The sequence below is a fragment of the Xenopus laevis genome, chromosome 2S, assembly GCF_017654675.1.
Source record: "Xenopus laevis strain J_2021 chromosome 2S, Xenopus_laevis_v10.1, whole genome shotgun sequence".
Lineage (NCBI taxonomy): Eukaryota > Metazoa > Chordata > Amphibia > Anura > Pipidae > Xenopus > Xenopus laevis.
In genome coordinates, this window is record NC_054374.1 from 23,505,887 (window position 1) to 23,532,774 (window position 26,888).

The 26,888-nt window shown below is 39.7% G+C and overlaps 1 long non-coding RNA gene across 2 annotated transcripts in view; it reads right to left on the reverse strand.

Moving 5' to 3' along the window:
• Positions 1–21,876: 21,876 nt before the first annotated feature.
• LOC121400418 overlaps positions 21,877–26,888 on the reverse strand; it is a 31,973-nt gene continuing 26,961 nt past the window's right edge. For both annotated transcript variants that reach the window (XR_005965742.1, XR_005965743.1), the window contains exons 5-6: positions 23,711–23,842; positions 21,877–22,049 (exon numbers count right to left, since the gene is read on the reverse strand). This is a non-coding gene — a long non-coding RNA (uncharacterized LOC121400418). The remainder of the gene's footprint in view (positions 22,050–23,710; positions 23,843–26,888) is intronic.

The window sequence follows — 26,888 nt, forward strand, 5'->3', positions numbered from 1 at the left end:
TCCTCCTCTAGAGGAGGCCACTGGACCCCTAGGCTTATCAAAAAATTTGTCAGGAAACTGCTTTAAAAGGTGATCAGCCCTACCATCTTAGGCAGGGACCCAAGATATCTCCTAAGCACCATAACCTTTCCAGTGTACCAGACATTGGAAGCCAGGAATCCAATGACCTCTGTCCAAATACTCAAGCAGAGATTAGAGGAGGGAGAGAATTCTGACAAACAGCTCTGGTAGAAGCATGAAAAGAGTTCAGGAGGAAGTTCTAAGTGGACAGTGCTGGGATTCATGATTTTAGATAGAGAGAATGGACCAATGAATTGGGGTTTCAACTTTCCAAAAGGCATTCAATTGAATGTTTTTGGAAGATAACCAAACCGTAACACTAAACTGATATTCAAGTAACACTTTATGATGCTCTACTTTGGGCAGCTACTGCGGAGGATAATGAGTTATGAACCCTTTGCCAAATCTTGGAAAAGTGGTCTACCAAAGAGTTCACAGCACAAAGAGATTCTCCAGTGGATGAGTGCCATTACTGAAAGCAAACTCAGCCCATGAAGAAAATCTGAACAAAATGATTGATTACTGGAGATGTAACACCTGAGATATTGCTCCAGTGATTGATTTGTCCTTTCTTTCGGGACAGAAAGAGTTCAGCCAGAGACTTAGCAGAAGGGAGGGTGGGGAGGGGAGGGGAAAAATTTGATATTTTACTAAACCAGTCCACTACCACCCAGATAATAGTATTCCCTTTAGAGGTATGTAATGCCACAATTGCAGGTAAAGTTGCTGTACCTTGTTAGCCAGTAAAAATGCTACAGGGCAACCCTTTTGAATGAATGAAGCTGTGGTGTTCTCTGGTATATATATACAACATTCACCTCATAGGTCAAATGACCAACAAAAAGAAATATCAATCTATGTGTAAGGTGTCAAAGTCATTTATGAGGGGATCTGCAAGAGACAAGCAGATAAGGTCCGAGATAATGTGGGTCAAAGAGGCTGAGTATAAATTAGGGCTGAATTATTGAAGTGTAGAATCAAAGGAATTCCATATGATCTCTTAGTCCATATCCAGACATGCTGGAATTTCTGACCTGGTGCAGTCCTTTCTTAATCCACATAATTAGCCATAAATCCAAGGCCCAGGTTTAGTCCATTCTTCAGAGAATTTAAAGTTTCCATTAATTTGTATCCCCACACTTTTCTTTCATGATCTGTTTTAAAATTGCCCTTAAGAACCAAAATTCTTATATCCTTTATGGAGTGATGAGGGCTATTGAAATGATTTCCTATTGGTGTGTCCAGTTTTTTATTGGTTATATTGAATCAGTGTTGTGTATTTCTCTTTCTCAGACTTAGCCCAACCTTAAGTCACTAATAACAAGAAGTGCCTTATTGCACCACACCAAAAATGGAACATATCACTGTGGCAAAAAACAAAGCAAAACCTGCCCACACATCCTGACTTCAGACAAAATACCCATTCCTGACACATTAGAGGAATACAGCATCCATGGTCACTACAACTGTTCTTCTTCCAATGTGGTGTACTTAATACAATGCACTAAATGCGTTACAGAGGAACTATATATAGGAGAGAATTGGCAAAGTTTGAGAAAGAGATATATACCAGAGAACACCACAGCTTCATTGTAATCAGCTTGAAAAAGGAACTAAAATGTTTTGAAAGCTTGCTATGATTATATTAGTTAGCCAATAAAGGTATCACCTTTATACCACTTTTGTTATTTTTTTATTTCAAAACGGTTGCTCTGTAACATAATTCCACAATGAAATGCATGTAGCTATGGGTCCATGATTTTTCTGGAATAGGAAGTAAATATAGCAGACCTTGAGGTAAAGACCTGTCCTGTCTACGATTTAAGCTCTTAGCAGACTCAATATGCAGGAGATTTTTGTGATCTGTAAACACAGTAACCACATGTTTAGCAATCTCCAAAAGATGCCCATTCAATGGCCAGTAATTCCCTGTTACCAATATCATAATTCATCTCCGCATGACAGAAAATAAATCAAAGGGATGAATTTTATTATGTAACAGGATGTCGCCGAGACAAAACTATTCCCACTCCAATCTCAGAAGCATCCACCTCTTTCAAGAAAGAAGGGTAGAATCTAGATACTGTAGCTGAAATAAATGCCTATTTTAATTTTATTTTTTTTTCAAATGCACGGTGAGTCTGAAAAAATGCATATATTACATTGCATTGAGTTTTTGTTCCCTTCCAAATGCAACAATTCTATTGATAGCTAAATACACATGAAGTGCAAGAAAATGCAGCATGATGTGTAGGGGGACAGTTGTCCCAGGCCTGCGGGTTTTTGTGTCTTAGGGGGGCACGGCCATGTTTAAAGCTTGATTAGCCAGGCCCCCCAGCTGTCAGCCTTTTTACTGTGGGTGGGCAAGGTGTGGGGTGGGGCAAAATATGGGGTTGGGCTTGGGGGACCAGAGGGCCCAGAAAATGTTTGCCGTATAGGGACCCTTGATTTCTGAAGGCAGCCCTGATGCTGTGTCTAAACAAATGCACTGAAACGCAAATGGAATAAAACAAAATTCTGAACGCTCATGGGTACAGCCAGGCAGAATATAATGGAATCAATTAGTGAATACATTTATTTGCACTCCAATCTGAATTTAAATGCATAAAAAATGCTGGGAAAAAGCCAGGGTCGGACTGGGGGCAAGACGCATTGGCGAGGACCTCTCTCACTCCGAAGCTGCAACCCACCTCCAGCCCCCTTGCACTTACCTTTTTCCTGTTTGTGGCAACAACCAGGGCCGGGTGGGAGGCCAGAGAGGCAGTGTGACTGGGCCCAGTCCAACCCTGCCCATGTATAAGAGCCCTAATTGTTGTTTGCCAGGTAGCTAGATCACAAAAAATTGACTAACAAGAAATAAAGCCACCATCTTCCTTAGTCCTACTGTCTTACAAGTCATCAGACACTCAACTTTGGCTGGGTTAGGTTTTTATTTTCTTTGCCAGCAGTTCTGTGAAAGCAAATTTAATATAAGCATTTATTAAAAGAATTTGTTAACACGGCATATTTGTTCATCTATATACATTTAATTAAATATTCTGTGTTATTGTTTTCTGCCTTAATAGGCCAGGGGACAAACTAATTAAGGAATGCATTATGAATTCCAATGTATTTGCTGTCATTGGCATTGGCAATGAGACATGGCCCTGGTACAGAGTAAATAACATAGTCCTACTACAACAAATCCATGAATATGTCTACGCATTTCACTATGGTTTTTTAAGGTAACATTAACAGATTAATAGCTTAATCTATGCATAAAACCAGAGCCATTACAATTGGTATTTGAACTAGTGATATGCGCATCGCAAAAAAGTTGACCCGTACTGGTTACACTCCATATTTATAGGCCCACTACTGCACGCTATAATGTGATGGAAGGGGCATGGTGTGCAGGTGCAAATCAATAAAAAAAGTCTGGAGGGAGAAGCGGGGCACAATAAAACAATGAGCGTGATGGACATATAGAAAAGTTCAGGCACCCCTGAAAAAGTTGTGTGGAAGTTGGCCCGAATCCCCAGGTCCATAGTGTTTTGGATTGACCCTCACATCACTAATTTGCACTCAAGGCAATATTACTAGGCACAGGACCCTGTCTGCCCTCATCCCCTGTGTGTTCAACCCCAACACAAAAGCCACCAACCCTGGTTACTCTCAGGCAACCCGCAATTGCTAGCATTTGGTCTGCATGTCCCCCTTGCTGCTTTCTCCTGCCATTTAATCTTCCTCCAATTGCACCCAACCAAAAAAGCACCCAAGGCATTTGTTTCCTGCAGATTTTTACATTTTTATTGAAAATAAAGCAACTAAGGAAAACTACAAATATACTACTATTATATTAGAAACTACAAACAAAAATAAAAGAATATAAAACAAAATATTCATCAATAAAAAAATAAACTTTCCATAATAAATAGATATATTATATAAAGATTTATGATAGACTTTCAAGCCCAAACCAACGTATTTAAGAAGGCTTTCGAACTAGTGGTTAGTAAAAACACGTACGATTTTGTAAACTCTTTCATCATTTAAATTTTTTGGCTTTTTGAAAAATATAAAGCTTGGCACCTAAAACCTGCCAAGCTTTTTATCTTTTTTTTTGTCAGGGGAAAAAATGATTGTCAGGAAGCCAATGTATTCAAATGAGTTGTAAGGGATCAGACAAGTCTTTTCAACTTTATAATCATAACTTTGTAACTAAAAACCCCTGTTTTTGTAAATAGCTGCACTTTATACTGACCATGGAATGTGCATTGGTTAATTGGCCAAATCAGTAGCACTTCCATTGTATTTAAACTCATTTTAACTTAGTCTTGGAGTGTACCCACAACAACCCCTTTTTGTATATTGCACTGTAGCCAGAAGCTGCAGGCTAAGCTTCATGTGGTTTGTAGCACCCCCATATCCACCCCTTTAAACAAAGGGTTGTCCTATGCTTTTAAAAACTGGTCGTTGGTTTGGGCACTCTCTCTCTTAAAAACCGCAAAAGCTAACGGCGGGGAGGATCTAGCCTCAGACTGAAACCAATGCCATGGTTCAGGAGATACTTATCCCAAGTAATGCTACTATGCAGAGAGGCACAAGCCTTTTTATACTATAACTGGAGGTAAACAAGTTAGGAACCACTGTATGGAGTTTACCTTGATGTGGTATGGTGGTTTAATTTTATGATCATAACATTATAACTAAAAACCCCTTGTTTATGTAAATACCTGCACTTGCATTTATACTGAATTACTTATGAGACAGGGGAATGTGCATTGATCAATTGGCCAAATCAGTAGCACTTGTATTTAAACACATTTTAACTTAGCCTTGGAGTGCACCCACAACCTCCTTTTTTGTATATCAGACAAGTCTTTCCCCGTTTTTCTGTCTGTGACATAATCAAGCCCAGAGAGCAATCCGAATGGCTGGGTGCCTAAGTGCATCTCTGGGAGAGGAGGAGGACCCAGGAGCCAAATGCACAGGGTTACAGAGAGCTTGTAAAAATGCCACTTCTGCAGCAGCCAGCCAAAGAGGGAGGCTGAGAGAGACAGCAGAGAGGGTGCAAGTGCTACCTTGTGTGTGCCCAAGGAAAGCTGAGAGAGGGCTACAGTGTGATCTGCTTTGAATAAGCATTTGAGCTTTAGACATAAAGAGAGCACAGCTTCTGTCTCTTGCACGTGGATACTTTGGCCATGTGTGATTCCCCAGGGTGAGGACAGGTCTTGCTTGTGTACCTGCCACCTGGGAGGGACTACTAAACCCAAAAGAAGAGACACTTTGGGGGCAGATAGCACTACCTGAGGACATACGAGCTCTAGGGGAAGTTGACAGATTGAGAAGGACTGAACTTTGCTAATTTGCATTTTCCAGTGGTGTGAGGGACTGTGGCATTGAAAGACTGTGTCAGGGGTTGGGTAGTCCACACATCTTCCCCAGAGTAGTGTTTATATTGTTTCTGCTTGCACTAGCACTTTGCTATTTAAAGTTATAGTTGGTTTTACTGCAAACTGTGTGTTTTATTTTCTTAGTGGAAATTTGTGTTTGTTAATCTGTTCATGACCTTGCCTGTCCCTGACTTTGTCTAGTTTGCTGCCTGTCTTGACTCTTGCCTGTTTTTTACTACCCTCTTGGATTATAATTATGTACTGTGCTACTGGTGTGTTTGACCAGGCCTGTCACTATCCTCTTATCTCCTGATTGTGTTCTGCTCTACCCGATTGGTATTGATCTGGCCTGTGACCTCAGCTACCCTCTTTGTCTCCTGATTTTGTATTGCTTTGCTTGATTGGCATTGACTCGCCCTGTTCCTTGACCGCGCTCCTTGTTCCCCGTTCTACCTGTAAACATTTGGTTCCTTGCCTGCCCAGAACTTCTCCCTAAATCTGGTGGCATCTGAGTAGCAGAGGGCTCCTCCCAAAGCAAAAGGCGGTTGTTATAGGTGGAAGCGTGAGCTGAGGCCGGGACCTTTGGGTTTGTTCTGGGTTTGGGAAACCATTTGTAACAGAATTTAGTATATTATAGAATGACTAATTCTAAACAACTTTCTAGTTGGCCTTCATTCTTTTTCTTTATCATAGCTTTTGAATGATTTGCTGCCTTTTTCTGACTGTATACCAGTCTCCTATTCAAACCAATGCATGGTTGCTAGGGCAATTTGGGCTCTAGCAACTGGTTTGCTACAATCACAAACTGGGGAGCTGCTGAATAAAAAGCTAAATAACTGAAAAGCCATATATAAAAAAATCCTATTCCAAATTGTCTCGGAATTTCACTCTCTACATCATACTACAAGTTAATTTAAATGTGAATGACCCCCCTAACCCAACCAGGGAGTAGAGTTGCCACCTGTGCGGTATTTCACTGGCTTAGCCAGTAAAATACCAGCCAAGGCCGTAGCCGGTATTACAAATTTACCATCAATGTATTAGCCGGTAAATTTGTAATCCCTACTGTTCCACCCCCGGCCCGCCTCAGATCCGACCCTCTCCCCCCACTCCCCTACTCACCTAATCCAAGGGCTGCAGTCCCTTCCTTTGAGAAAATTCATGACTCCACCCCCTGAAACATCATAACCCCACCCTCTCTGGCCTGCCCCCCCCCTCTACATCACCAGCCAGCAGGGCCGGAACGAAAAGGTGGCAACCCTACCTGGGAGGTGGGATCTTGTGAGAAGAGCAAATGTGAGACTCATCACTGCTCATATCCAAAATGCAATCCTCTCCCAAACTGACTGCACGTACATGCCTCTAGCACTTGCATCCAGGGTAGGTAAATTACCTCTTATTTTTATATGATTTAAATCATTAATGGCAGGTGTACTTTAAGCCTCGAGGGAGAGAGGAATACATACTTTAATGCCCAAAATTATTGTACATATACTGTATATAGGGACCCATAGCATTAATACTCCCCTATGGCTTAAAAACCCTACACTTCCTTATTCACTGGTTTCTGGTCAGATAGTAATGTATCCAGTTTGAATTATTAGCATAACTTCCTCTTTTGTCTTCTACTTCAGAAGGGAGTGGATGTTGCTGGGAGCCTAGGACCCAGTACAGGAAGTCCCCAAGGGTGGTGAGGCCCTTGGTGAAGTTGGGGATACAGGGACCCCGTGAATGAGATGTAGTCAGGACAGGGTAGTTCTCTATAACAGCACTTTCTAGAAAAGTGAGCAGATAGAACTAGTGAGCAAGAGCAGGCTGTGCTCCAACCATGAGAGACAGCAAGGGGATAGCTCTCCCTTTAAGCAAGACCTGACCTTTAGGGATCATTGCCTAATAGGGATTCAAGTACGCTATCTCCACAGGGGTGTCACAAGATGCTCTGAATTGCTGTGTTGTTACCTGACATGTATGTGAATATCTCAGAGGATTGAGAGTATGAAAACCACAATTTACGATTCAATGGGGGGAATGTAATATTGGTTGGTAATGCAAAAATGGTTTGCAATTCATTTGCAATGTGAATGCAAAGTGAACAACTTTGCCTTTGCAAACACTTTACCTAGTGATGCGCCTTCCCATTGACTCCAATGCAATGTGATGTATTTTGACACCGGTAGAAAAAAGGTGCCATGAAAAAGCCCATTGATGCTAATTTAATGTCCTACAAATATATTCAAAACAAAAAAAACGATCTTACGTAACAAAATAGTTTCAAGAATTTTTCACCATTTCCAACTCCAATTGCTGGAACAAAGAACATGGAGCCAGATTTACACAGATCAGCTGGGATTCTCATTGGAGGATTTTGCATTTCAAAGCAGTTGCTACCAGTGGTCATTTGGGGAAAAGTTTTGGAAAATATTTATTATCCAATATTGCTTTAAGAATACAAGTTGCTGAACTACTGCTCCCAGCATACCTTAACGTTCATGATAAGTGCTGCAGTACACTGCTCAACCAAACTTTACCCAGTTGTTGCTGAACTACACATCCCAGAATAATGTACATTGTACACACACAATTAGAAAATGCTCCATTTACCACCACACTTTGTAACAATTCTCTATCCAAGTGCAAATATTATGTTCAAGGTCAATATTCTTAATTTAACCAGTAACCTTCTGTGTGGCACTGAATCAATGTCTAAGTAGATCACATCCACTGCCATCACAAAGTCTAGGTTCTTGCTCATCTCAATAGTTTAGGTGGTGCTACCACTTCTTGCTTAATTTTCTTTTACTATTTACAAACTTTTTTCAAACCAAATTCACTGTGTAACTATGAGTATCAGATTCGCCTCCATTCCATCCCCAACACACGGCAAATGTCCCAGCAAATAGCTCTGCCTCTAGCAACCAAGTCAGAAACTTATAATTTCCAAACCAAAACCTTTAAAGTTGTTGCCTTTCCCCGAATAGAAACAATGCTTTTAACTGCTTTTGCTTTAAAATGTTACAACCAATGTCCATTAAGTGATTTCTTGTTGTGGGTAAAAAACATTGTAACCTTTTAGATTGCACTTTTAGTAGGTGCTCACATTCATAGCCCTGCCAAACATAGAGATTAAGTAGCTCACTTTCACCTTTGTATTTTTCAGATGCTTAAAAGCTGGTTTTGTGTGTATGATCATAGTCCAGAATAGTACTGTCATATAAATACAGGTGTATGACTAGTGATACTGGAATTGGTAGACATTTTTTTAAAAAAAATCTAACAATCTAACTGGGCATCACTTTTGGTCTCACTTAGTCATTTTGTTGTTCCTTTGCCAGCAGTACCTATTTTGTTTTTCTGAATTAATAATCTCAATTTCCTTTCAATAATAGCAGCTGCATTTTATTGCAAGCCACTTGCATGGTAGTTATTCCTTTTTGTATCTGTCATAGACCTGGTATAACCTTATTGTCAGCGTGTTATGTAACTGTTCCACAAATAAAAGCATTAAATAAACATCTAGAATATCAAAACGGTAAAATCTTGTAAATCCCAACATGAATTGACATTGTTCCAAGTTCTGAATGAAATTAAATTTTTAATCAAATTCTTTAGAAAGAGACCAAACTATATTTCAAACATAGTTTGGGCACATATTTAAAGGGGATGTAAACTCAGCTGTATCACCATCCCACAGTGCCCCCTAGTTTTCTATTGAAGAAAAAACTTAATGCTAGATGCAAGAGAATTCATCAATGAGAATTGTACTGGTCAAAAACCATCCTAGTACCATGTCAGGCCTCTTGCTCTTATCTTACATATAGGGATAATTATGTAATCATTTTTTTCTACATTATATGACACTGGATCAAACATTGAGATAAAGGACAGACTTGTTCAGTGCTGGGAAACTGGGCTTTAAAGTGGAACTAAAGTCTAAAATATGTTATTTCTAGAAATTCTATATTTTGGATGCTTAACATAAATATACTGTAAATATTCTGAACATACTGCATCAACAAGTATAATTAAATGCTTTTAAAGTTGTCAACAGAGGTCACCATAATATGACTTCTTCTGACTTCAGTAGACCATCTTCTGAATGACTAGCGGTCATGCATATGCTCAGTGTACTCTAGGCTGCTGTTGGGAGGGTAAGCTTAGGGATCGTCTGTCTTGCTGAGCTTCCCTTGACAGATTTATCAAGTGCAGGATAGAAATAAAACACACACACAAACACACACACTGATCAATATTAAATGAGAATAATATGTATGTAAGAAATATGGTGAGATAAATGAGGCCAATTGCAATATTTGTAGGCGATTTTCATTTTGGGGCCCCTATATGCCATGTGCTTAGGTACACCTATACATATTGGATGTAAAACTGTTCTGAGAACCCCCAAGCTTTCATATTTGGGGTGCTTTATTTTGATACATAATAGTATGTGGGAAATAAGATGCAGGGTGGAAATTTTGAGTTGATTTTTGGAAATGTCTCCAAAAATCACCAAATTTAGGATAGGTTTGTGGTTTGGTCCTTTGGAGTAGAAAGACATGCACATCCAATTTGAATTTGGCGGAATGTGTACTTTCCTGTTCTGTCACTGGCTCCAGAAAGAATGATGGCAAAACAATCAAAAAAATATGGTTTTCTGGGGTGAACATACTTTTTTCTACCTATGCCCCTCCCCCAAAAAAGATGCTTTTGCAGCATCTGGAATTACAGAACTGATAACTCAAATGGGGTGTCTACATTTTGGGGCCCCTATATGCCACATACTTAGGTAAACCTATATATATTGGGCATCAAACTGTTCAGTGGACTCCTGGGTGTTTAGCATTTCTTACCTAATGATGTGTGGGAGATATGATGCTGTAGACTGGAAGCTTTGAGATCATTCTTCAAAAAATTCACAATTTCTATGTTAACTTTAGGAAAGAATTGAAACTTGGTAGTTTGGCATACATAGAGAAAATTTTACTTCATACTTACCGAAATTTTCTTTTCCTGTTTACTATGGGCAGTCTTTACACTTAGGGTGTTCCCCTGCTCCTCAAACTGACAGGACAGATTAATAACAAATATCCTCCCAATCCAACCAACTCAATTATCTAAAAATACCCCCCTTCCCCTATATGCCCTTTGTCTTTTAATGTCCGAGCAGGTAGTTGTTTGGGGGGTTTAGTGTAAAGGCTGCCCATTGTTACCAGGAAAAGAAAATTCCGGTAAGTATGAAGTTAAATTTTCTCTTTCCCATGGTCACTATGGCAGCCTATACACTAAGAGTGATATACCTGAGCAATCTGCATGGGAGGGTGAACAAGCAACTTAGAACTTTAATACTCAAAAAGAAAATTTATTTTATTCACACACTGGTTCCAGAACCTTAAGGCCAACATTAGCCCTCAGCATGGTATTTGCAGAACTCCACGAGGCTGCCTTGGATATTCTTCCTTCGAGACTTCTGCCTGAAAAGCCCATGAAGCAATAATTGCTCTAGTACAGTGTGCATTTATTCCTCTTAGTAACTGCACTTCAGCCTTTTCATAAGCCAACTTAATGCAATTAATTATCCATCTGCTTATTGTAGCTTTCGAGGCTGCTTGCCCTTTCCTGCTTGCAGCTGGGATTACAAACAGCTTTTTTGATTTTCTCCAAAACTTTGTTCTAGTCAAGTAGACAGATGGTCAGATGTCTAAATTATGCCACTCCTTCTCCTGTTCTGTCACTGGCTCAAGAAAGAATGATGGCAAAACAATCTCATTATTTAAATAGTGTTCTTTCACTACTTTTGGCAAGAACTCTGGTACTGCTCTTAGCAATACCTTGTCCGCTTGTATCATTGTATAGGATTCTTCTGATGAAAAAGCCTGTATGTCACTGACCCTCTTTGCTGAAGTGACTGCAACTAACAAAGTTGTCTTCAGCGTCAATAGCATGTCTGAAATTGTTTCCAGTGACTCAAATGGCTCTGTGGTTAGTCTTTTTAAAACTAACGGTAAGCTCCAAGTTGCAGCCAAGGTATTAATTGGCAGTCTTGAGTGAAGAACTCCTGCCAGGAATTTTTTAATCTTTTGTCCATTGCTTCTCTGTTAACACTGAAGTAGCAGAGGTTTGAAGTTTTAGAGTTCTCATGCTCAACTTTTGTCAAACCCCACTTGTAGAAAGTCTAACACAGTGATCCCCAACCAGTGGCTCGTGAGCAACATGTTGCTCCCAAACCCCTTGGATGTTGCTCCCCAACCCCTTCAATCTTGATGCTTTCAGAGATAGTGCTTGAGGACAAGGGTGACTGACTGGCCCCTGCATCAGTAGCAACAGCATACGTTGCCAACGCTTGGTAACATTGCTTCCTTGAGAAAAATTGATCCAACTTCAGATAATTCCACATTGCCATTAGGTCTTCTGGACAATTTTGAGGAATATCTCTTGATTCAACTCCCACTCATGTTTGCTGATTACACTGCAACTTAAGAAGTCTGCTACATGATTTTGCTTTCCCGGAATGTGCATTGCTGCCAGTTCTTGCAGATGTTGTTCTGCCCACATCATGATAGGACTTTTTTCCCCCAACAAACTCACACTCCGAGTTCCTCCTTGCTTCTTTATATACATTACTGCAGCTAAATTTCTACTAAAATCTACTTGCACCATTAGACAAAACCCTTTAAGCTGTCTCCACATTTGTTGTAACCAGCATTGTAATGCTCTTGACACTGATGTCAATGCTAGAGCTGGCCTTGCAGTAGCTCCCAATGCCAAGTATAATTTTCTTAACAATGCCTCCATTTTCCTATTCATTGGATTATAGAAAGCTACCACATCTTCTACCAGTAAAGCTGTTCTCCTAGACAACCAAGCAAACACTGTTCTCCTAGACAACTGCGCAAATGCTGCATCCACCTTGGGAGGTTTATCTAACACCTGTTCTTCTTGTAATGCCAAAGGATACTTTGAAAAACCTTAGCTGGAATTGGATATTTTCCTTCTGTTTTTCCCCACTCTTTTGCCACAATATCCTTTATCACTTCATGAATGAGAATAGTGACTCTGTCTCTCTTCAGGGATTTAAAGGGGTTAAATGAAGATGGTTGAGATTCCTGTTTCTCTGGTAACTCTAATTGTGGCCTTTATTAATGGCTCCACAAGGGATAAATCAAACAAGGACTTAGTGTCCTCCTCTGCTAATTTTCCTTCATCCGAATTGTCTGACTAGGCAAACCCTGGATCTTGTTCAATATTTCTATGTAGCTGCTCCGCTGATTCTTGCTCAAAATCACCCATTTTCTCTTTGTAGCTACCGCCTCTCTAATCCACCTGATGATATCCGTTGTAGTATCTCCAGCTAAACATCTATCACAAAATTTTGAATGTTTCTGAGCTTGATTTTGACAGGCATCACATACTCTATTTTTTTCTTTGCTGCTTCTTTTCCTAGGTGAAGCCACACTGTCAAGAAACAATAAACAAATAATTCCATCAAAATGCACTCTTTTTCCAGTCCCACAAAACCTACCTTAACCATGGCTCACCTCCTAACATTATGGGCAGCATTTCTGGGCTACTAGGCACCTGTGGCTCCATCTTGAGCTTTAACTCTACTGCAAAGAAAACACCAACATGAGAGCCTTAAAATAAAAAGCCTCATAATTCTAAAGCCTGTACAGTCCCTACCTACCTGTCCCAACCAAAATGCCACACACCACCTACACCATGCACATTGTCAGTGCTTCTGGGACGCGCTCCGTCTGTTGCGCAAACTAAACCTTGCGCAGCTTGATGATGTCACGCTGCCTGCACATGGATGGAACAAGTCTCGCACACGCGCCCACAACCAAAATGTGGCTGCAGCAATTTTTTTCCCTATCTCCCCAACGGAAAGAAACAGAAGGTCCCTGGTGCCGCCCCCCACCCAGTGTAACACACAGGTATTAATGCACGCTACCTCTGCTGCCTAGTTTGAATCCGACTAAGCTTACTTTAGTAATCCCAGGCTGCCTAAACAACGGGATCAAGGTTAGCTGGCTCCTCTGAGAGGCACACCCTGCAACAGCCCTTCTAGGGAGAGAGGCCAACTCCCCAGGTCAGTGGATCCCAAAAAAGACAAAAGCGCAGATGGGGGAAGGAGGTATTTATAGATAATTGAGTTGGTTGGATTGTTAGGGAATTTAGTATTAACCTGTCCTGTCAGTTTGAGGAGCAGGGGAACACCCCTAGTGTAGATGTACGAGGGTGATCGAGTATTGAGTGTAAATTTGTATGTGAATTGTGTAAGTTGAGTGAAAGTTGAAATGTTGAATGATTGTGTGATTTAAATTTGTTTGAAAAGTTTGTTTGTAATGTTTGAGTGTCACCACTAGGTGTTGGATTACAGTTGGGTTTGGGAGTAGTTACATGTGTCAGAGGGTTGATAGGCACATGCACAAAAGTTGGGGAAGCAAATGTTAACGAAATGGGTATTTAGTGTTAGTGGGAAAGTATTTAAAGGGGAGACACACCCAAGGTGTTGTTGAGAGTCGTGTGTCATGTAGTTTAGAAGTAGACAGTGACAAGGCATTAAAAGTAAAAGTACTAGGTACTTGAGCTAGCTAGTGGTAGCTAAGTGAGAACGGGTAGTGGTTACCCCAACGAGGAGCATTAGAGGCTTAGAAGCCGTGGTTCAGCCACAGTGAGGGACCAAGTGTGTAGACAGGGTCTAGCGGACAACCCAAGCAGAAGGTCAAAGAAAATCCTACCTGGAAAGGTCAGTGGGGCACTGAAGCAGTGTCAGCCTGGCTGAAGGAGGGAGGTGGCACACAGGAAAGTCCTGGTCGAGGCGAGGTGGAGGGTCGCAGGTCATGTGAAGGACTGCCTGACCGGCTAGGTGGTGCAAAGGACCTTGGTTGGGTTTGTGGATCCTGGAAATCTTGGAGGTTTCCTGTTAAACTCTATATGTGTCCCTGATGGTGTCCTAAATGTGTACTGTGTGAGTACCTTTGGAATCTGTACAAATAAAATGATTTTTCTTCAAGTTAAAATTTGGTCTACTTGGCCTTTAAATTCACCGGAGGGCCCCTTACATATACGCTGACATAGTGACCATGGGAAAGATATATTTACCCATTTTTGATTTGCCAGAATCTGCTCTAATAATGTGTCATTTTCTATGGTAAACCTACAGTTAGTGTTATGTTTGTCCTTGAAATCAGAAGTATGCAGTTTTGTGGAGCTGTGCTTTGGAAATTTGGTAGTGTATTGCTTAGAGATTTTGATCGATACAAGTGAGAAATCTCCATAAAACTATATATATTTGGTATTGGTGTGTTCAAGAGACATAGAACTTTCCAAATCTGCTGTGTTCTCATGCATAAAATAAATTATATTTCTGATATGTGATTGTATTATGTAAAACATGATTTTTTTTATTTTTCCAGTTTATTAGACACTTTACAGAAGTGGAATTACACCAAAAGTCTAACATACAGTATATTGAAATATACTGTTTTCCTGGGTAAACTAAAAGACCCCCCCAGGAAAGGCCCTTAAAGTGAATGAGTACAAAATGTCTAAAAACTGCTTGGCAGTAGATGTTCACATTTAGGACAAATCGGCTGGCAGGCAAAGGGTTAAAGAAAAAGTGGCTTTTATTTAGGCCTGCAGCAACAAGTACAAAATAAAGGCAGTTTTTCTTTCCAAAATACAAAAATAGCTTTTGGCAGTAGTATTAGTTCAACAACAACAAAAAGGCAGTGCAATTACAGACCTTCCATACAGGTGACTGTGTTGCATAGGCATATGGGATTCTTTGTCATACCCCCCAACCGTCCCGTTTTCCGCGGGACAGTCCCGTTTTTGGGTGTCTGTCCCGCAGTCCCAAATAGTGGACTCATTTGCCGGCGGAGGGGAGGCGGCGATGGCACGATGGCCTTTGTTATGCGGCAACATGGTGGCGCACACGATAGAATCTCGGCTGCGCACTGAAGCAAACAAGGAAGGTGTTCTGGTTCATTTCCGGTACAGGCGGCACCGCCCACATGCTGGTTACGCGCACTGCTAAGCTTGCAATGAATAGTATGGGAGAATACGCTGGCTGGGATGTTTCGGTAACTGTTCTGTAAAATGTAAGGTTATGTGGTTATGTGGGTTATTTTGCTTAGGGAGCATTATAGAGCTAAAATATATGTATTAATTGGACTCAGTGTCAGATATAATATCAACCCTACAATGCAGAGTGTATAATGTGTGGATGTGTGTGTGTATGTATAATGTATGTGTATGATGTGTGTGTGTGTGTGTCACTGTCTCACTGTATGTATGTGTGTGTCACTGTATGTATGTGTTTCACTGTGTGTGTATCTGTCTGTATGTGTGTTTGTATGTGTGTGTTACTTATTTACAATTTGTAAAATGAACATGGTAATTAAGGGGTGTGGCCACAAAAAAATGGGCGTGGCCAAACACAACTTTTTGCCCCTCTTTTGATTTCCAAAATGTTGGGAGGTATGCCTTTGTGTCAAGATCCCAGACTCTCCCTATGTATCTCTACAGTTTCTCCCACTCAGAGCTTTTGAGAGACTGACCAGCCTGGGTTTTTAAGGAATACTGATTAGCCACCTGAGGCTGATCAAACCCAGCTGGTCAGCCTGTAGCACCTCACTCTACAGTGCCATTTAGATAAAATCAGCTTGTTGGATTTATACTCTGTTTATTCAGCATGGGGAGATCACAAGATACAAATGCAAATCTGTATATTACATACAGGGAAACCTTTGTAAAGGTGAAAATGGCACCTTCCCAGGTGGATTGTTTTGCATAAGCAAATTGACTAAATGTTTATCACAGTTTGTGTTCTCCTGAAAGTAAATAGACTGTACAGTATAGTTGTAAGTATCTGTTATCTACAGTGTATCCTGTGCCTTTTCTCCTTTTTCAGCTTTGAATGGCTGCCCCCATGGCTACACAGCAGCTTGTTTATATAAACTATAGTAGTACTTATCTGTTATCTACTGTATATCCTGTGCTTGAATGGCTGCCCCATGGCTACATAGCAGCTTGTTTATATAAACTATAGTAGTACTTATCTGTTATCTACTGTGTATCATGTGCTTGAATGGCTGCCCCCATGACTACACAGCAGCTTGTTTATATAAACTATAGTAGTACTTATCTGTCATCTACTGTGTATCCTGTTCTTGAATGGCTGCCCCCATGGCTACACAGCAGCTTGTTTATATAAACTATAGTAGTTCTTATCTGTCATCTACTGTGTATCCTGTGCTTGAATGGCTGCCCCCATGCCTACACAGCAGCTTGTTTATATAAACTATAGTAGTTCTTATCTGTCATCTACTGTGTATCCTGTGCTTGATGGCTGCCCCCATGGCTACACAGCAGCTTGTTTATATAAAGTATAGTAGAGTTTCTGCATAAAACACACCAGTTGTACCAGTGCAGGGCAATAGTACATTATATTGTCATTCCTTACTTTTTTTGTGTTACTATTCCTTTAATACAATATTTTACCTATAATATTGTATGTGTAAGACAGAAACAATAAGTAAAAGTTGAACAATTTATTGGGATTTAATCAAGGAAGAATTTCTTTACCCAGACTTGATTATATAAAACATGCAAAATTAAAACTTGTAAAATGTTGCATTCTGATGATATCTCAGCACCTCCAGTCCAGTCGATTTCTGGTACATTCATTATGGGTCAACTAGAAATGTAATAAAAATAGAAATAATTAATCTAAAATGAAATTAAAATATTGGTAGTTAGTAGTTTGTATTTATAACTAGGCAATTTGATGGTATTTTAAATTACTCAGTAAGACTAAGAGAATGTACATGGATTAATTGCACACAGCAATCTCATTACAGTATGTGGCATCTCTCATTTTGTACTGACAACATGTGAAGCGGCTGCTGCATCAGGGAGCGCTATATTGTACAGATCACCCCGCTCCCGAGTACAGAGTCTCGGGAGGAGCCTCAAACCCAGGCTCCCTCAGCCGCTCATAGTATTCTAGGGACTTGGCTGCACCTGTTTTCCCTCTGGCAGAGATTTCCCACTGATGAGCCCAAATTTCCACCTGTACAGAGCGCGATATACAAATAAGGGGGCTTTTCCGGGCGCTGGAGACCTGAATTTGGCTTCTTATTCTTGATGAAGAAGAGGAGGTGGTGTCCATGGATGTGGATTGCTGGCTCATCGGCGTGCTCTGTAGAGTCCCTGCAACGGAGTTGCTTCTCATAGGGGAAGCTGAAGATCGCCGGCTTGGGTTCTCCGTACAAGTCTGCATAACTCTCTATGCATTACTCTGCTTGCCCTATTCTCTTTGGGTGTGCCGTACTCTGCCTGCCCTATGGTCCCTGTGTATGCCAAAATCTGCCTGTGTTTACCATGCTTTGCCTGTTCAACATAAGCCTGGTATAGGTTCTGGGGGTTTGTTAGCATTTTAAAATTATTGTTGTTAGGGGCCTCTAAGGTGTTTAATCATGTGCTGGGGCGGGGTACTGTGTTATCTACAGGGGAGGATGAGTCATATGGATTTCAGGGTATGTCTTAATATGACTTAACTTTTTTCACATATGAGTGATGAGTGGTATCCCTGCAGTGAGCACCAACCATTTAGTTTTTTGGTGTGCTACCATAATTAATGTGGATACGGTCTTGTGGTAACAAGGGAGTGGTCAATACTGGCTTCCACTATGGCCTACAGCATGTAGGCCAGAAAAATTCCGGCCCTCGTTACCACAGAAGTTGGACAGCACTGCACTAGGGCAACAAAAACCTTGAATGTCAGAAAATCTAATTTTAGTGCCTTGAGTGCTAATCTTCAGAGCAAAGATTGGGGCGGCATGTTTTCAGCTAAAACACAGAACAGAATTGGTTTTAGTGGTTTTATTTAAAAAAATATTAAATCATTACTATTCTCATTTTATGTAAATGTAGAAGCACCAAAAATCACCCTATGTGGCTTAATATAGAAGTAAAGAAGTGAAAGGTTTTTAAAAACGACAAGTCTATGGGGGAAAAAGCTGCATTTAATGAGCATAAACGCTATAATAAATGTTGTAAAATGGCAATCTGGAAGGCAAAGTTAGAAAATGAGGAGCACATTGCGGCAGAGGTTAAGTAATAGTAAAAAGATTCAGGTTCAGAGTGTTGCTCCTTTAAATAATGGTACCAGTATGGTTTTAACAGATACAGAAAATGCAAATGTCCTAAATCAGTTTTTTTTCTTCAGTGTATACAATAGAGGAGTCAGAGTCACTTCATAGCTGCACTGTTGGCTCAGCTCAATCTAGTCAGTGGCTGACTAAAGATATGGTTCATAAAAATTAATGTAAACAAAGCCCAAGGGCCAGATGGGATACACCCCTGGTTCTACGAGAGCTTAGTTCAGTTTTAGACCAGCCTCTATTTCTGATTTTCTCAGATTCACTATTATCTGGTATGGCCCCTATGGGTAGGAGGAAAGCTGATATCATTCCAATAATATAGGCCAGTAAGTTTGACATTTGCAGACGGCAAACTATTTGAAGGCTTGTTTAAGGGATCACATTCAAAATTATGTCGTAGTGAATAGCATTATGAGCAGCAATTAGCATGGCTTTATGAAACATAGGTCATGTCAGACAAATTTGATTGCTTTTTATGATGAGGTAAGTAAGATGTTGGACAGTGGGGGAGCAGTAGATTTGGATTTTTCCAAAGCGTTTGACTCCACAAAGGACTGCTTTCTAAACTATGGTCTGTTGGACATAATTAAGCCATTTGCACATGGATAGGAAACTGGCTAAAGGATTGGGTACAGAGGGTGATTGTTAATGGTATATTCCCTACTTGGAGTAAAGTTCTTAGTGTAGTTCCTCAGGGCTCGGTATTGGGTCCTCTTTTATTTAACTTGTGCATTAAGGACTTATGGGAGAGTATTGTAAATAATGTATCAGTGTTTGCAGATGACACAATTATGCAGCCCAATTAATTCCATCCAGGATGTGGCACCCTTGCAACAGGATCTTGACAAACTGGCAATCTGGGCAGCTAAGTGGCAAATGAGATTCAATGTTGATAAATGTAAAGTCATGCACCTGGGATGTAAAAATATCCAAGCCACTTATACCCTAAATATGACTGCACTAGACAAATTCATAATGGAAAAGGACCTTGGAGTCCTTTTATATCATAAACTTGGCTGTAGCAAGCAATGCCAGTCAGCAGCATCAAGGGCAAATAAGGTCTTGAGCTGTATTAAAAGGGCATAGATTTGTTGGAGGAGAGGGTCATTTTTCCACTGTACAGAGTGCTGGTAAGGCCCCATCTAGAATATGCCATACAGTTTTGGTCTCCAGCGCTCAAACAGGACATTTTTGTATTAGAGAGGGTACAGAGAAGGGCAACTAAGCTGGTAAAAGATATGGAAAATCTCAGTTTTTAGGCAAGACTGGCCAAGTTGAGGTGATATGATAACTATGTATAAATATATAAGGATCATATAATAATCTCTCTAATGCTTTATTTACCAGTAGGTCTTTTTAGCTGACACAAGGTCACCCATTCCAATTAGAAGAAAGGAGGTTCTGGCTAAATATTCTGAACGATGAGAGCGGTGGAATTCTCTCCCTGAATCAGTCGTACAGGCTGAAACATTAGATAGCTTTAAGAAGGGTTTGGATGACTTTTAAGCAAGTGAGGGAATACAGGGTTATGGAAGATAGCTCATAGTACAAGTTGATGCAGAGACTGGTCCAATTACTATCTTGGAGTCATGAAGGAATTTCTTCCCCCTTTGAGGCAAATTGGAGATGCTTCCTTCCTCTGGATCAACTAGCAGTAAGGCAGGTTATATATTGTCAGGAGTGCCCAATGGCGCTCCCGTCTCCATCTGTACTGCTCCTGAGATAGCAGCGGCCATGGCCGACACGTGGGTAGTGGTGCTGGTGTGATGACGGCGTGATGACGTCACCCATCCGGCGTTATAATATAAAATAAAAAGACAACGATTATAGGATTTCCTTTAGTGTTTCCTAGGCGCTTCTAAAATTATTCCTAACTGTTTCCTGAACCTTTTGACCCTGCCTGGACTTTGACTTTGATTTTGCTACTCATCTGCCCGCCTATTGATCTTTGCCTGGAATTGACTACGATTACTCCTGATCCCTTATTGATTACCGCAAACTTGGACTTTTCACCCAAAGCTTCTTCCTTGGTCTGGACTTCTCCCGTTGGGAGCCGATAGGCCACCTGACATATATAGACTTAAAAGGTTGAACTTGATGGACATGTATTTTTTTTAAACCTAACTTATTATTTAACTATGTAATTATTGTACTCCAATTCCAGCAATGGCTTTTGTCTTTGATGTTTGGGGATCTAGTTTACCCCTAGCTGAACACTTATAATATAATACCATTTGTCTTGGTGTTGTAGTAAGCCATTACTCCAATCATAAACCAGGCCTCCCATCCAACAGTGTGTCCATGAAGCCTTAGAATTGTATCTAAGGATACCAGATGATGAAATAATAATTGTTGTCAATCAGAAGGAATTAACCAAAATGGACTCATAATCTTATAAGAACTGGCACAGAATGATGTTTAATAAAGAGCCAGGCCAAGATTTACTAGGACTGGGACTCAAGGATGTCTGCTTACCCATAACCCCTAAAAAGCTATAATACTTGTCCTTTAGTAGAATATAAAATGAGTTGACACCATTATAGGACAAGATATAAATCAAGAAATAATTTTCAAATATACTGGTTACAATACATAAAGTAATGGGATATCAAATCAAATTTTCAAGTATCATTTCCCAATGTGCCATTCTCCTTTGCAATTGGTCACAGGATGACATGATCTGCATTGTTTTAACTCAGTGATGCAATTGTTGGCTACTATAACCTTTAAATACTTATGTTAAGTTGGTTACAGGTTGTCAAGTAATGGAGTGATTTCAGATTTGAGGTGTTTGCTTTCTTACCCCTGAAATACAGCTATGTGGTTGGTTCCCTGGAAACAGATCGATGGTCACGGAAAGATATTTCTTAGCGAGGAGTGATTTTTGCTATTACATGCCAAAGCACCTATTTGCAGCAGGACATATTGTATATTTTGGACACATTAGACCCATATATTTTGCATATTAAAGAAGTTTGGATTTGGAGATATGTGGTCTTTTACTATAACTGTAAGAGCAGTAAAGGGCTCAAAATTGCAATTGCAATTTCAATTAAAACACTGTGCAAAAAAAAAAACCAGGATGTTCAGCACAAGCCCTATTCATTGCACTTACAGTTAAACAAGGTAGTATAAAAATGATAATAATATCAATATGTATACAATGATATATCAACAACTGATTTTAATGGAGAGTAACATAAGTGCACTTTTAAGGAATAGATTGAAACAACATTTTCCCAGTAAAATTGTAAATACAAGATAGAATCAATAAGTACATTTAGAATTTTTTTATTTTGGATTTAATCAATGATACAAATGAAGGAAGGATTCCATTAGACAGACTTGATTACATGTAATATACGGAATCAAAACTGAATCATAGTGAAATGTTGTGTTCTGGTGATCAGGTGATGTATATCCAGTCTTTTACGGTACATCCATCATACTAGAGATGTAAAAAATAGAAACAAGTAACTTAAAATGCAATGAGCTTCTTAATTTATAACTAAGCAGTTTGACTGTATCTCAAATTCCAAACAGATAATATTAGAACATAGACATATATTAGATATGCAATAGATCTCAGCATTCTTGTTATAGTGCATTGTAGTGAACTTTCAACCTGAATCTACTAGGGATGCACCGAATGCAGGATTCGGGATTCGGCCAGGATTTGGCCTTTTTCAGCAGGATTCGGATTCAGCCGAAGCCTTCTGCCTGGCCGAACCGAATCCAAATCCTAATTTGCATATGCAATTTAGGGGTGGGGAGGAAAATCACGTGACTTTTTGTCATAAAACAAGGAAGTAAAAAATGTTTTCCCCTTCACAACCCTAATTTGCATATGCAAATTATGATTCGGATCTGGTTCGGTATTCTCTTGCGAATGATTCGGGGGTTCGGCGGAATCCAAAATAGTGGATTCGGTGCATCCCTAGAATCTACCCAACCAGTGGTAAACCCGCATGTCACTACCAGGTAGATATCACTGTGCACTGGAGTCCTTTAGATTTTTGCCTTGATAACAGGTTTCCAGATAAGGGATCTCAAGCAGGTTCACACAGATTAAGGGGTTATTTATCAAAATCTGAAATTTTCTATTTTCTGAAAAATCTAATCTGCATGGATTTTTCCCCACTATTCAGCAATACTTTTTCATGAAAATTTCTTGTTCGGGAAAAGACATTAAAAATCGTGAAAAATCTGAATTGTAATGGAATGGAAATATTTTTTTATAAAAATTAGAATTAATTGCATAAAATAGACTCACTAAAATTGTGAAAAAATCTCAGTTGCACAATTTTTGCAGATTTGTTTCCCCAGTCCTGATAGGCAGTGGAGGGCATCTAGCAGTGTGTTCAGGGTGGGTGGAGGGATAGCGTGAGTCACTTGAGCAGTCGGTTATCGATTGGAGGACACCAGAAGAGGAGTGGTGGATGGGCCCTACTACACTTCGTACAATTTTTGGGCTTGCGCATTTGCACAGGCCTTGCTTGATGCTCTGGAACATGAATTTAGAGACTGTGTGCCAAGGAACTTTCTCATGCACCATGCAGTGCTTTATGGGCTATACACTCACATACTGTATATAAACTATATATACAGATATCTATACTCAGTCTAGATTTTAGTATCACAGTAGTTTTGGGTATCATGTGTCATTAGTGGGGACATAGTAATGGTGAAATAACGATGATAATGATCGTGAGGCATGGATCGGTAGGTCCAATGTGTACTGATATGGAAGGGACATAATTTAAATGCTGTAAAGGCAAAAACTAATTGTGACTTTTTTATGTGATCCTTGAATCATGCAACTTGTTTGATTTACATTATAAAATTAAAACCATGAAGGCAAGAAATATCCTCAAAGTGACATCTGCCTTTGAATTTTACATGATTTCGAAAGGTTTTTCAAATTTAGATTTTAGCAGCTTTGGAGCATAACAAATGTAGAGCACACCTTCTCACTGTTGATTAATTCATTAAAAACACAAGTGGCTGCTGTGGAATAAAGTGTAACACCTCTTAATCATAGGCTTCATTTTAACAGCACTGGCACATCATTACTATACAACAGACATCTCTTTCATTCTGTAGTCTTACTCCAGGTGCACGTAGTTTTGAAGTCTGAACAGCAGTCAGAACGGTTAACGCAATTTGCATCACAGTAGCATCTGCCTCTTCGGCACCTCATCCCTGCTTTACAGCACATTATAGGCAAAGCAGAACAGCGTCCTAAACAAAATAAAGTTATTGAAATTACATTTTACATATACATTGTAAGATTAATCCATTAACCAAGATATGAGTTTAATGTGTTCCATAACATTTAATCCCAGTTATATTTCTAATATGCAATCTATACTAGCGATGAGCGAATTTATTCGGAAGGCATGTGTTCTTGGTGAATTTCCACATTTCGCTGCCTGTGAATGTTTTCGAAACTGCTGCAAAAATTCGCCAACAAAAAGTCTGCCGCGACAAAAAAATTAGTTGCAGGTCTAAATTGTCTCATGCATAAAAATTGTTGTGCGTCAAAATTATTTGGACGTCCATTGACATTAATGCATTTGGACAAAATAGTCACGAAGGACAAAATGATCGCATTTCAAAATTATTTTGATGCCCATTGACTTCAATAAGTTACACCAATTTGCCCATCACTAATCTATACCCTCCAGCTCAGTGGTTGGTTATATTTTTTCTCGAAAAATGATTTTCCCGTTTCAAAACTGGACCAGGGTTTGTTTGCTCTAAATGTTTAAAGAAAGAAGACAGCACATCAGAGTGCCAAGACCAATTTATAAGGCATCTACTGTCAGGAACTCCCTGGTTTGAACCAGGGACCTGTTACATTCTAGGCACTGCTCCTTCTGCTTGAGTGCAGGAGGCATTGTGGTGGCAGCCTGGCTCTGATGGGATGCCTTTTGTTTTGCTGCCTCTGTGTCGGTTTTCCCTAGTCCAAACTCTCTATCCAGTTGAGGGCAAGTGCTCGTTTGAGGGCTATTTAATCCTGATTTTCAGATACCCCAGTGCTGGATTATTGGCTTTACCATTGACTCCAAGCCTCATAACAATCTTGATCTTTATCCTGTTTCAGTTCCTGTTCCTGTATCTGAATATGAATTTTGTCTTGTTCCTGCCCCGTTCCTGTCTGGTCCTTGTTCCCTTTGATATTGAACTCCCGGTTTTGATCTTGGCTTGCTTATTGACTCTGCATGTACTCTGCTTGTCCCAACATTTGGCCTGTCCCTGATACATTTGTCTGCCGCCTGCCTTTGACCCTTGTCCTGAACGCTTACTTGTTTTTGCTGCGTCTTATATCTCTCTGCAGAGATATGTGCACTTTTCTTTTTTTACTTATACAGTACATTGGCTCCTGTCAGTCAATCCTTACATCTGTCCATAATCTCAAGACTTTACAAGGTTAAAGGAACGGTAAAGTGCTTTAAAGTAATGACAATATAAAGCAGTGTTGCCCTGCACTGGTAAAACTGATGTGTTTGCTACAGAAACACTACTATTGTTTATATAAATAAGCTGCTGTGTAGCAATGGGGGCAGCCATTCAAAGGAGAAAAGGCTCAGGTTACACAGCAGATAACATCTGTTATATGTTATTTATTAGTTAACCTGTGCCATATAGCCGTTTTTCAATTTTATTGCTCCAGCAGCTTGTTTATATGAACTAAAGCTGTGTTTCTGAAGCAAACACATCAGTATTACCAGTGCAGGGCAACACTACATGATATTTTCATTACTTTAAAACACTTACATATTTTGGTGTTACTGTTCCTTTAAGGTATTGCTTATTGATCTATATTCTCTTACAGTTTTACAATAGAATGTTTCTAATTCTTTATTAGATTAGAATAAATCATATACAGTAAATAAGAGTTTGCCTCAAGAAATGTTTAGCATGTATTTCACAGCTTACATTTCCTTCAGACTGAATAGAAAGAATCAAAGAATAATATCAGCCAGTGAATATAAAAAGGAATTATGCATAGCCCTTACCTGGTGTAGTTGTTGATGGAGCTAGAATGATGAGTAAAGTAGTAGGGATGCACCGAATCCAATTTTTGGGATTCGGCCGAATCCCTGAATCTTTTGTGAAAGATTCCAGCCGAATCCCGAACCAAATCCTATTTTGCACATGAAAATTAGGGTCAGGAAAGGAAAAAGTGTGAACATTTTTTCACTTCCTTTTTTGTGATGAAAAGTCACATGATTTCCCTCCCCGCCCCTAATTTACATACGCAAATTAGGACTCAGACTCGGTTTTGCCAGATACAAGTTTTTGGCCGAATCTGTATCCTGCTGAAAAAGGCAGAATCATGGCTGAATCCCGAACCGAATCTTGGATTCGGTGCATCCCTATAAAGTAGTGATACCAATGAAGTTTATTGAAATAAACAATTCTCATGAAAATACGGTCAGGCACAAATCATTCTAAAGAAGGTGAAAGTTAATTCAAAACTGCACTGATGATGGACAGTTTCGAAATTACTTCATTAACAATGTTATTTTCAATCTTTAAGATTATAAGATTTGAGCAGGGCCCTCTCTACCTCTTGTATTGGTTGTATTTTTGTTTTCATACATGCTTTTATTGTACAGCATTTATGTTGCCACTGCCACCAGTTATTTTTAATAAATCATATGCAAATAAAAACAATACTACAGCACATACTGTAATTATAATTAAAATCAATGTTTTAATTCAAATTTAAAAATTAAGTGGTTATTTGCAAATCCAAGTACAATTATTTGAACACGGAGCACCAGCAGACTTTATAATCCGTAATTTATTAGGTCTTCATTTAAAAATTAGAGCAGAACATACATTCCCGGGCACGCTTGACGCATTTCGTGGGCTAAGCCACTTTCTGAAAAGCAAAATCCCATGCATAATTATTGGTAAAAAGGTTACTACTTCTGTTAGTTGCAGCCACAGCTTTTGATTCAATGTAGTAGTTTTTTGTGCCAGTGTCACTTGCATGTAATCTGTAAAATCTACTAAACTAGAAATAGCACAACACAATGTTTTATTTATTGGACATGTCACTCAAGGGTCGTACTGTCTGTCTGTGGTTGGAAAGTTTCATGGCTTTGCCAATGTTTTTAGCAAAATGAAACATTGCAAATTTGCTCATCACTAATTGTGAACAATTTTACAAGATTTCAGTAAGTGAGCTTTCTGTTTACAACCCACTTGCACCAATTAGTAATTCAATAACTTTTGTGTGTATAATTCCAACATACCCTGTAGGGCATTCCCC